This window comes from Schistocerca gregaria, chromosome 3 (assembly GCF_023897955.1).
Source record: "Schistocerca gregaria isolate iqSchGreg1 chromosome 3, iqSchGreg1.2, whole genome shotgun sequence".
In the NCBI taxonomy this organism is placed as follows: domain Eukaryota; kingdom Metazoa; phylum Arthropoda; class Insecta; order Orthoptera; family Acrididae; genus Schistocerca; species Schistocerca gregaria.
Window position 1 is genome coordinate 751,717,548 of NC_064922.1, and position 13,067 is coordinate 751,730,614.

The following is a 13,067-nucleotide window of genomic DNA, read 5'->3' on the forward strand; positions in this document are numbered from 1 at the left end:
TTCGCTGATGACAGTGCTATCCTGAGTGAAAGTGAAGAAGAATTAAATGATCTGCTGAACGGAATGAACAGTCTAGTGAGTACACAGTATGGTTTGAGAGTAAATCGGAGAAAGACGAAGGTAATGAGAAGTAGTAGAAATGAGAACAGCGAGAAACTTAACATCAAGATTGATGGTCACAAAGTCAATGAAGTTAAGGAATTCTGCTACCTAGGCAGTAAAATAACCAATGACGGACGGAGCAAGGAGGACATCAAAAGCAGACTCGCCATCGCAAAAAAGGCGTTTCTGGCCAAGAGTAGTCTACTAATATCAAATACCGGACTTAATTTGAGGAAGAAATTTCTGAGGATGTACGTCTGGAGTACAGCATTGTATGGTAGTGAAACATGGACTGTGGGAATACCGGAACAGAAGAGAATCGAAGCATTTGAGAAGTGGTGCTGTAGACGAATGTTGAAAATTAGGTAAGGAATGAGGAGGTTCTACGCAGAATCGGAGAGAAAAGGAATATGTGGAAAACACTGATTAGGAGAAGGGACAGGATGATAGGACATCTGCTGAGACATGAGGGAATGACTTCCATGATACTACAGAGAGCTGTAGAGGGCAACAACTGTAGAGGAAGACAGAGATTGGAATACGTCAGGCAAATAATTGAGAACGTAGGTTGCAAGTGCTACTCTGAGATGAAGAGGTTAGCACAGGAAAGGAATTCGTGACGGGCCGCATCAAACCAGTCAGTAAACTGATGACAAAAAAAAAAATGCTACCCCAAAATAGCAGAGAACCTCCACCTTGCTGCACTCGCTGGACAGTGGGTCTAAGGCGTTCATCCTGACCGGGTTGCGTCCAAACATGTCTCCGACGATTGTCTGGTTGAAGGCATATGCGACACTCATCGGTGAAGAGAACGCGATGCCAATCCTGAGCGGCCCATTCGGCATTTTGTTGGGCTCACATATACCGCGCTGCATGGTGCCATGGTTGCAAATTTGGACCTAGGCATGGACGTCGGGAGAGAAGTTGCGCATCAAGCAGCATTTTGCGCAGAGTTTGAGTCATAACACGACGTCCAGTGGCTGCACGAAAACTATTATTCAACATGGTAGTGTCGCTGTCAGGGCTCCTCCGAGCGGTCATGCACTGCAGTAGTAGCCATTGGGCGGCCTGCCGAGGAATGTCATCGGCAGTTCCTGTCTCTCTGTATCTCCTCCATGTCCGAACAACACCGCTTTCGTTCACTCCGAGACGTCTGGATACTTCCCTACTTGAGAGCCCTCCCTGTCACAAAGTAACAATGCGGGCGCGATAGAACAGCGTGGTTGAACTGCCGACAACACGATCCGTGTACCTACTTCCTGGTGGAATGACTGTAACTGATCGGCTATCGGACTCCCTCCTTCTAATAGGAGCTGCTCATGCATGGTTGATTATATCTTTGGGCGGGTTTAGTGACATCTCTGAACAGTCAAAGGGTCTGCGTCTGTGATACAATATCCACAGTCAACGTATATCTTCAGGAGTTCTGGGAACTAGGATAATGCAAAACGTTTTTTGGCGTGTGTAAAACCGTGTAAGTCTCCAAAAGAAGTTAAACCACGATTGGACGTACAACATTATACAAAAAGCACTAACACGGATGAAAATCAAGCACAGCAATGTCAGTACTGTTCCCAAAGCAGGGAGTGTGACGAAATTAAATGTTCTACCGTTCGGATGAATTAATAGCAATCAAATTCTGTGACGAGTATCAAAGCCTACTCTCCTCTCGAAGCACAAATATCAGACCTACAAATGGAAGACACGCTTCCATACTGTGAACGTTTAAGTAAAATTCTCTACATTTGACTTCGTGAGGCGAACTAGGAAAATAATTACTCATGAACTACATGATTTCTGAGAACGAATAACAAACTCATACCACAAAAGTGATTATCCTGCACACTGTCACACCGCATCTAACTACACTGCATAGTTGAAAACAGCCGAACAGTCCATCCGAGTGCAAAACTAAATCCAACGCTAAGCTAGGGAGAACACAAAATGTGTCCTCAAACGGGTAACGCTCATCTCACAAGGCTTCGTACAAACATGACGTCGTTTTGACGTCACACGCGGTATCAAAGAGCTCTCTGTCGACATATCATGATCGTATGATTCACAACTTGTGAGTCCAATATGATTTTCAAAACAAATAACATTCGCATCAATTAGAAATTGCTGAATGTCTTTTTTCTTTTCTTTTTTTTTTAGTGCTGGTTACGTTAACCTCGAAGGTACATTGTTTATAAATGTGTAAATTTCGGCATTTATGTGGACCGAGCTGTGGTTTATGGAGAGATTAAAGTGCTTGGAAGAATTAATTCCCAAATTATTGAGAAAGTCGTACTAACTATTTTCCCTAGTACGTCATCAGGTCTGAATATGAGATGACTTGCTGCTTCACAAGGAAAAAATTAGCTGGAGCCAGCCAGTATAGAATCCACTAAAAATACATATTCAACATTGTTCCTTAAGGCGTCTCAATAGCGTCATCTTAATTTCAGGAACCCTAAAAACTATTTTCATGAGCTTGTCTGTAATCAAAAAAGGTTGGCAGCTATTCTAGCAGACGGATTAAAGCGGCGGATCATTTAACTTATGTACTATAAATAAATGCTGTTTCAAAATACACTCCTGGAAATTGAAATAAGAACACCGTGAATTCATTGTCCCAGGAAGGGGAAACTTTATTGACACATTCCTGGGGTCAGATACATCACATGATCACACTGACAGAACCACAGGCACATAGACACAGGCAACAGAGCATGCACAATGTCGGCACTAGTACAGTGTATATCCACCTTTCGCAGCAATGCAGGCTGCTATTCTCCCATGGAGACGATCGTAGAGATGCTGGATGTAGTCCTGTGGAACGGCTTGCCATGCCATTTCCACCTGGCGCCTCAGTTGGACCAGCGTTCGTGCTGGAAGTGCAGACCGCGTGAGACGACGCTTCATCCAGTCCCAAACATGCTCAATGGGGGACAGATCCGGAGATCTTGCTGGCCAGGGTAGTTGACTTACACCTTCTAGAGCAAGTTGGGTGGCACGGGATACATGCGAACGTGCATTGTCCTGTTGGAACAGCAAGTTCCCTTGCCGGTCTAGGAATGGTAGAACGATGGGTTCGATGACGGTTTGGATCCACCGTGCACTATTCAGTGTCCCCTCGACGATCACCAGAGGTGTACGGCCAGTGTAGGAGATCGCTCCCCACACCATGATGCCGGGTGTTGGCCCTGTGTGCCTCGGTCGTATGCAGTCCTGATTGTGGCGCTCACCTGCACGGCGCCAAACACGCATACGACCATCATTGGCACCAAGGCAGAAGCGACTCTCATCGCTGAAGACGACACGTCTCCATTCGTCCCTCCATTCACGCCTGTCGCGACACCACTGGAGGCGGGCTGCACGATGTTGGGGCGTGAGCGGAAGACGGCCTAACGGTGTGCGGGACCGTAGCCCAGCTTCATGGAGACGGTTGCGAATGGTCCTCGCTGATACCCCAGGAGCAACAGTGTCCCTAATTTGCTGGGAATTGGCGGTGCGGTCCCCTACGGCACTGCGTAGGATCCTACGGTCTTGGCGTGCATCCGTGCGTCGCTTCGGTCCGGTCCCAGGTCTACGGGCACGTGCACCTTCCGCCGACCACTGGCGACAACATCGATGTACTGTGGAGACCTCACGCCCCACGTGTTGAGCAATTCGGCGGTACGTCCACCCGGCCTCCCGCATGCCCACTATACGCCCTCGCTCAAAGTCCGTCAACTGCACATACGGTTCACGTCCACGCTGTCGCGGCATGCTACCAGTGTTAAAGGCTGCGATGGAGCTCCGTATGCCACGGCAAACTGGCTGACACTGACGGCGGCGGTGCACAAATGCTGCGCAGCTAGCGCCATTCGACGGCCAACACCGCGGTTCCTGGTGTGTCCGCTGTGCCGTGCGTGTGATCATTGCTTGTACAGCCCTCTCGCAGTGTCCGGAGCAAGTATGATGGGTCTGACACACCGGTGTCAATGTGTTCTTTTTTCCATTTCCAGGAGTGTATAAGCAGTTGGAGGATCGCTCGAAAATGCATCGGTACTGGTACAATTTACTGTAGTAAAATAAAGGAAAACATTATATTGATGGTTATAGATATTCTTTAAATGAAGACATTCTTGTTTGTCAAAAACGTGTCTTAAAAGAACCAGCTTGTAAATTTTCTTTTACTCTTTATAAACTGCTGAGATTAAGTTACTTCTTGATTCTTTTGCAGATGTGTCAGTCTTTTCTATGCTTTTATTCTAAGTGGTAGTTGAATTAATTATATGACCAACGAGTTTAGAAAATTTACTCACATTTAAGTGGTTCATGCTTAATTTTTAAATTATTGAAACTGGTAGCTCACTCCTGAAAGAGAACACTTATGTGTACATAAATCGAACATTACAGAGTTTCTGTTAAATTAATAAGGAAATCAGTAGAACTTTTAGAAAGAGGAAAAACTGGCAGTGGCCAAAACACGAACCAGCAACCATCAATTCGTAGTTCCACGCTGATAACCACCAGAACATGCTAACGTGTAATTTTAGATTTTATGCCGTAACTTAGAGCTCATAAAAACTTTAACCTCCGATAAGCCATTATGTGACATTTAATTATAATAATAATTATAATAAATCGTACCAAAAACAACGTGTTTTTATAAATGTTATGTACTACGCTTGACGTCAAAATGATGTCACATCCGCACAAAATCTTGTGAGCCGTTATTAGTCCGAGAGAAGCCCGCATCTAAAGCTATTGAAAATCGATAGCAGTTCCAGTTAAATATTAAAAGTCGTTATTATAGCAGCCATGTTTCAACATGTGTGAATTGTCTTATGTTCTACGTGTTTCGGTCTCATCTACACGACTCACAGATATTCTCTCAAGCGACAGTTTTGTTGCAGTATACACTGTCCATCCTTGTACTGGTCCGTTGATCAGGTCTACGTAAATAATGTAGATCACAAAACTGTGCTGCATTTTCTACTATATGTGCAACATTACAGTGTGCACTCATACACACAGGGGTAATGTTCGCACTCTGTGTGAACAAATAGGCTAGACTGCTAATTTCCAGAGTAGTTTATACCGAAATACTGTACACAATTCCTTTCATGCACTGCTTATACTATTCTTAATGCCTTCGAAACTCCTAAATTCCCTCATCAGTAATAAAGAGGGAGCCTTTGAACGCGGTCTTATGTTTGTGCTACCCTGTGTGTGCAGAAAGTTCTTCATCGAGATAGTTAATTTGTCAGTGATGGACTAATAAAAATCGCATTTCAACCTGGCGCAACGACTTTCATTATAAAATCAGACAGATGGCAGGATATTGGAAAGTCATTAAGTTGCAATCAACAGCCTAAATATCGCACATTAACTTTGTAACTACCAGTTTTATGTTCCACTGCTCTGACAGATTTCAGCCCGTATGCGAGATGGCGTGTTTGCACGAACTTCGTGTCTCCGGCCTGGTGCTGTTTAATTACGCCCTTGATTAACAGGACAGACCATCAATCTTTCCGTCACTTCGATGAACAAATGACGAATATTGTTCGGAACTAGTCTTTACAAAAGTCGACAGGCAAGTTTTATTAATGAGATTAATCTAGATAGCTAATATTTCTATTTTTATTTTTTTACTTCACACACATATAGTCAACGAGCACAAGCGCCGCCTGCCTACACTGAGATGAGCTTTAATAAAGGCATTGTAAATATAGCTTTAGTAACTTCCTGGCAGATTGAACTGAGTGCTCTACCGGAAGTAAAACTCGGATTCTGCCTTTCGCAGGCAGTTCCCTTAAAAATACAGCTTCACTTCTTCCAGTACCCTTTTCTATTTTCCAAAATTGTCACTTGTTCTCCTTGACAAAGGGAAGAAAAACTGGGTGTAGCGTCATGTCGACACTGGGGTTATTAGAGACGCAAAACAAGCTCGGGTTGTGTCAAGGATGGGACAGGAAACAGATGGTGCCCTTTTAAAGGCACCATCATAGAATTTGCCCGGAGCAATTTAGGGAAAGCACGGGAAAACTAAATCTGGATGGCCGGACGCGGGTTTGAACCGTTGTCCTTTCGAATGCAGGTCCAGTGTGCTAAGCATTGCGCCACCCCGCTCAATTTCTTCTGCTTGCTTTATTACCGCAGTACTCCTGGAAGAAATGTTAGGACGGAGAAAAACTTCGCTGCAAGTTACAGGATCTATTTTCAGAATGCGTCTTTCAGTCTGTGGCGGAACGTGAGGTATTTCAAAACCTCCTGTCGGTTTAAATCATTGGACCGGGCATGGACTCGGACATGTGACGTGTGCTGCCCGCGGGTAGCGCTCTTGTTCTGCCAACAATTGCCTTTTGGTTGTCGTTTCAACACCATCATTAAGCCAGAAAAAATTAAAAATGAAGACATCATCCTTCCAAAAATTAATATTTTCTGTCACAAAACATAATTGTTGTCCATTGTAAATTAATTTCTTCTCTCTTATGAATTTAAAACAGTTATCTTCAAGAAATACATCTTCTTTCTGCGTAAATAGCGTTTGAAGAAGTTCTGTTAACGATGATAGTCTCTGTCCGGCAATATTGCAAATGTCTTCCACATTTTCACACATTGCTCTGCGATTCTCATTACCGTTTACCTTGTGTCTTGGCGAATCTGCTAAATCTGTCTTGAGGACTCATAATTTGTAGATATTGTTCTGTTGAGTAAGTCCCATGCCGGCCTAACTGCCAATGGAAGGTCTCGGTTATGGCTATTTGTACAAACTGTTAGCCTGCCGTCATGTGGAAATTTCAGTTCAACATCAGTCCTGTTCTCGCTTTGCATTAACTTTCTGTGACGCTGGACTTTTTTATTTTCTAGATTCTCAGCTACATGTAGCTGTATTCGATTAGAAAATGTTTCAGACCGGAAAATTCGTTTGACATGTGCTGAGCATTTATTGGAGGCCGTAAACTGTCCGGCACTATTTTATTTAAGAAGAGTGCCCTTAGACTATTTGCTACCATTTTCCGCTGCCTATACATATTACACACTACAGAGCTTTAGATTTATTACTAGTGTCAGTAAGGTTTAGTCTTCCGTTGGCAGTAACAAGCGTCAGTGAATCATACTTCATTCTAAATAAGTGGCCGCGGTTCACGAAGTATCCTATCGCATACATTATTCGTTTCGCCGTTGTTGGGTGAAGTGGCAGAACTTGTATCACATGATAAATTTTGCTTAAAATATAGATGCTGACGCAGTTTGCTTTCTGGGTCACAGACAATTGTCTTTGACTGCGTTCGTGAATGCTCAAAAGCTCACACAGGAATAGGTCATGGGCAAAACATGCCGTCGCCAATTAACGCGATGTAACCACTATGTCAAGCAGAAAAATAATTTGCAAAACGATTAAGAGAAGGTTTTCAGATGGTAAAATGTGCCAACACTAAAACTTTGGAAAATCAGGAACATATTGGATAATGTGCAAATAAACTACCGTAATACACGACAATTCAGTGGGTGCTTGCTAGCAAAACCCTTATACCCCAAAGTGTTAAACAGAATATTTCTTAATTAAGTAACAAGGACCAAAGCAGGACGTCGAAAAGACCTCAAACATCTACGTAAAAGTTCAACTACCGACAAAGAAATCTTACGTGCATTACAGTAGAATGAAGCTGCCTAGAGGAGTGAGTGATACATTACCTCTGGTCACCATGACCAGAAAAAGATGTGTTGCCTAGGAAATTAAAAGATACATGTAATGTACAATATGAACTTTGATCTAATAGAAAACCGTGTGAATGCACACGTTTATACTTTAGGTATACATGGCTAATATTGTGATACATGTTTCTGGGATTATTTTTTTTTTTCAGCAGTATTGTGACTCAAAGTAGCAGTTACAACAAACGTGATTATTTGATAGATATATTTCAGTCTCTGTCTTCCATCTACAGTTCTTAACATTTAGAACTCCCTGCAGTACCGTAGAAGTTATTCCTTAGCGTATGAGCAGATAGTCGATCATCCTGTCCCTTCTTCTTGTCAGTGTTTTCCATATACTCCCGGCTTCGCCGATTCTGCGGAGAACTTCCTCATTTCTTACCTCATCAGTCTACCTAATTTACAACCTTTTACTGTTGCACACCTCAAATGCCTAAATTCCCTTCTGTTCCTGTCTTCCCACAGTTCATGACCAATCGAGGTGGCGCAGTGGTTAATACACGACTCGCATGAGCAGGAGGACGACGGCTAAAACCCGTCTCCGGTCAACCTGATCTAGGTTTTGCGTGATTTCCCTAAATCGTTTCAGGCAAATTCCGGGATGGTTCCTTTGAAAGGGCACGACCGATTTCCTTCCAAATCCTTCCCTAATCCGAGCGTGTGCTCCGTCTCTAACGACCTCGTTGTCGACGGGACGTTATAGTCTCTTCCTTCTCCTCCTGCTCCTCCACAGTTCATGTTTCATTACTGCTGTACTCCAAACGTTCATCCTCATAAATTTCTTCGGTAAATTAAGACCTATATTTGGTACCAGTAGACTTCTGTTGGCCAGGAATACCCTTTCTGCCAGTGCTAGTCTGCTTTTAATGTCCCCCTTGCTCCGTTCATCACTGATAATTTTGCTGCCTTGGTAGCATGATGCCTTAACTATTTCTACTTCGTGATCTCCAATTCTGACGTTAAAGTTCTCGTTGTTTAATTTCTACTACTTCTTCCTTCTTCGATTTAGTCTCAATACGTACTCTGTACTCATTAGATTGTTCATTCCACTCAACAGATCCTGTCATTCATCTTCACTTTAACTGAGAATAGCAGTGTCATCAGAGAATCTATCATTGATATCCTTTCCCCTTGTATTTTAATCCCAGTCGAACCTTCCCTTTACTCCTGTCATTGCTTCCCCGGAGTTTACACTGAACGGTAGGGCCGAAAGACAACTTTCAAGAATACCTCCCTGTCCTAAATTCTTTTTAATCCAAGTATGGGGGCTATTCGGACAGTAAGGAACGGTAGGTCGCGAAATGGAAACCGCAGTGAAAATCGAAACTGTTTTATTTGCAACGGGTAGCTACACCTTCCAGCTTCTTCTCTACACGGACGCCGCTCAGACTTAGACATCTATCGTAGAGTTGCACCGACTTTTCAATTTCCTCATTATAGAAGTCAGCCGCCAGTGCTTTTCGAGAATTTTCTACTCTGGACTGCAGCTCGTTGTCTGTGTTAAAATACTTTCATAGCCAAAGGTTCATTTGAGCACAGATGAACCTCAGTGGTAGCCAGTTACGGGCTGTATTGTGGGTCACCAAACACTTCTCGACGAAAACACTCCAAGATCATCGTCATTGCCCCTGGAGAGGGGGGCAGAGAATGGTCGTGTAGAACGAACTGCAAGACAGTTATGTTATATGGATTGCATAGCTTAAGGCGAAATCTTTCTCCATGCCCTCATACCTGGTGGGAGACGCTAAGTTCTAGCCATCTTTACGTTCTCACTGTGAGCTCACAACTGAAAAGAGAGACATGATGCGATCGACGGGCGTACTGCACACAGTGCCCAAAGCGTCTGTGCAAAGCTTCATCAGATTTTCACTGTATTTTCCATTTCGCGACCGATCCTTCCTTACTTTCCGAATAACCCCCGTACTTCATTCTTCGTCTTAAGAGTCTTACGGTTCCTTGTTGTTTCTTGTAGAATTATATACTATTCGTCTTTCCCTATAGCTTTCTCCCGTATTTTTCTCGGAATTACTAACATTTTCCCCCATTTGACATTGTGGAATAGTTTTTCCAGGTCGATAAATCCTATGAACGTGTCTTGCGTTTTCTTCATTTTTGCTTCCATTATGAGCATCAGCGTCTAACTACCTCTCTGGTGTCTCTACCGTTCCTAAAACCAAACTGTTGGTTCTCTGGCATATCTCAGTTTCTTCTACATTCTTCTGTATATTATTCAATTTATCAACTTGCTTGCACGAACTGTTGGGTTGACTGCGCCATAGAACTCGCACTTGTCGGTTCTTGCATCTTCGGAATTGTGAGAAAGATATATTTTGAAAGTTTGTTGTTGTATCGCCAGTCTTATACATTCTGGGTACACCTAAATAGCCGGCCTGTGTGACCGAGCGGTTCTAGACGCTTCAGTCTGGAACCGCCCGACGGCTACGGTCGCAGGTTCGAATCCTGCCTCGGGCTTGGATGTGTGTCATGTCCCTAGGTTAGGGGACTGATGACCCCAGATGTTAAGTCCCATAGTACTCAGAGCCATTTACACCTGAATAGCCGTTTTGTTGTCACTTTTCCAAATGATATTAGAAATGTTGATGGAATGTCATTTGTCTCTTCTTCCTTATTTGATCTTAAGTTTTCCGAAGCTAAATTCTGACTATAATACCGGATCTCCTATCTTACAATTGCTTCTTCTGCTATCACGTTGTCAGATAGTTCCTCTCTGTCACAGAGCCCTTCAACGTATTCTTTCCATCCACGCTCTCTCTCTCTCTTCAGCTTTTAAGAGTGAAATTGCCATTGTAATCTTATTGTTACCGCCCCTACTTTTAATTCCACCAAAAGTTGTTTTAAGTTTTCTTTATGCCTAGTCAGTCCTTCCCATTACCATTTCTTCTTCGATTTCACCACATTTTTCATTTGGCCATTTTGCCTTAGCTTCCCTGAACTTCTATTTCCTTTTTTCCTAAGTGATTAGTATTCCTGTACCCCTGAAATTCCCTGAAGCTTTCTGTTTTTCCTTCTTTCGTCGGTGAACTGGTGTATTTCTTCTTTCGACCATGGTTCCTTCGCAGCTACTTCCTTGTATCCACGTTTCGCATTCCAACTTCTATGACTGTTCTTTTAGAGATATCAATTCAACTGAACTGTCTACTGAGTTATTCCTCATCTCAGCTTCTATAGAAGATGAAGTATATCTCTGTATTGCTTAGTACTTCCATATCCCACTTTTTTGCCTATTCACTCTTCATAACTAGTCTCTCACACTTTAGCCTATTTTTCGTCATTATGAAATTGTTATCACCCGGCTTTTTTTAAGTATACCTCCTTCTCCTGTAGTTCTTGAAGAGAGTATTCGCTATTACTGTCATTTATTGCAAAACTCAGTCTTTCTACACTCTTATTTCTACTACCAAGTCCAATTCTCCGGTAACCCTTTCTCCTGTTCCTTCCTCTAAAATCACATTCCAGTCTCCGATGACTATTAGATTTTCATCTCCCTTTACGGAATGAAATACCCGTTCAGTATCCTCGTATACTTTCTCTATCTCTTCATCGTCTGCTTGCGACGTTGCCATGTATATCTGAAATATTATTATTGGTGTTGGACTGTTGTCGATTCTAATGAGAACAACCGTATCACTGAACTGTTCACAGTAACACTCTCTCTGACACACACACACACACACACACACACACACACACATATATATATATATATATATATATATATATATATATATATATATATATATATATATATATGCGGATCCAAAGGAGGGAGAGGATTGATGGTAATTTCTTTCTTTTCTCCTGGGTGCTCTAACAGTGATGATGTCCAGAAGGATTATAGAAGCGTTATCACTGGACTGGCGTAATATTACTACACATTTGTAGAGGACGTACGATTCGGCTCCAGCCTCCGAACACTGGGTTTTTGTTCTCAAGACAACCAAATGTGTCACAAATGGACAATTAAGTGCGGAATTTCTAACCCAACATCAATATCTGATAAGGTTATACAGAGGGAATTTGCTGCGGGTTTATAGTACGTCTTAGGAGTAACAGAAAAATACATAGCTTTGTTTTATCAGACATCTACTGCTGATTCAGTACTAACCGAGGTAGTTTATACATCACCATACAGTTTCCAGTAATAGGTATAAACGCACTATATCAATGTTTTGCGATCCATCCACATCAAAGTAAGTGGGACACCACTGGGGAAAGTAATGAGTCAAGAAGTGTTGTTGGTCTAAGAATGAAAAGATGCTGATGTACTTACGTCGATAGTAGATCTAAATAACAATATCAGAAAGAGGGTTACCATTTAGTTGTCTAGCTGTAGTATTTCAGTGTGACGAACAGGCACATAAAATGCAACCATTTCTTGGGAAAACAGAAGCAGAGGAGTGCAAAAGAGAAGTACTAGTCCCACAGCCGTATTTCCAGAAAATTGTATTTACTCCGTACTTTCACCAGAAACAGCAATTGTCAGCAGCTACAGAAACGAGTAATCAACACAGCTGACAAATCTGAAATTTCAAAATAGCCACGGAACCAAGTATGACATGTCCGGAACACAGTTTCATCTTCCAGCTGCCATCACAGGAACAAGAATAATTACCTTTTCTCTACCAATGTTGTACTAGCCGCAATAACCATTACATACATCACTGTAAGAATCTACGCTGATCAGCCAGAACATTATGACCATCTACATAATAGCCGATATGTCCACCTTTGGCTCGGGTAACAGCGGCGACGCGGAAATTCGGGGGGTGGGAGAGGGGGGTGAGGGGGTGGGGAGTGATGAGGTCTGACGCTACGTTCAATCACATCCCAGATGTGTTCGATTGGGTTCAGGTCTGGTGAGTTGGGGAACCAGCACATCAATTGGAACTCTCCACTGTGTTTCCCGAACCACACCATCACACTCCTGGCCTTATGACATGGAGCGTTATCTTTCTGAAAAATGTCACTGCCGTCGGGAAACATAATCGTCGTGATGGGTTGTACGTCATCTGCAACCAGTGTACATTACTCCCTGGCCATCATGGTGTCCCGCACGAGCTCCACTGGACCCATGGAGCCCCACGTGAATGTTCCCCGCACTCCCATCGGCAAGATGAAGAAGGTATCGGAATTTATCAGACCATGCAACGCTCTGCGACTGCGCCAACGTTCAGTGCCGTTGGTCACGTTCCAACTTCAGCAGTAGTTGCCAACGTCGTGGTGTTAACATTGGCACATGCATGGGTCGTCGGCTG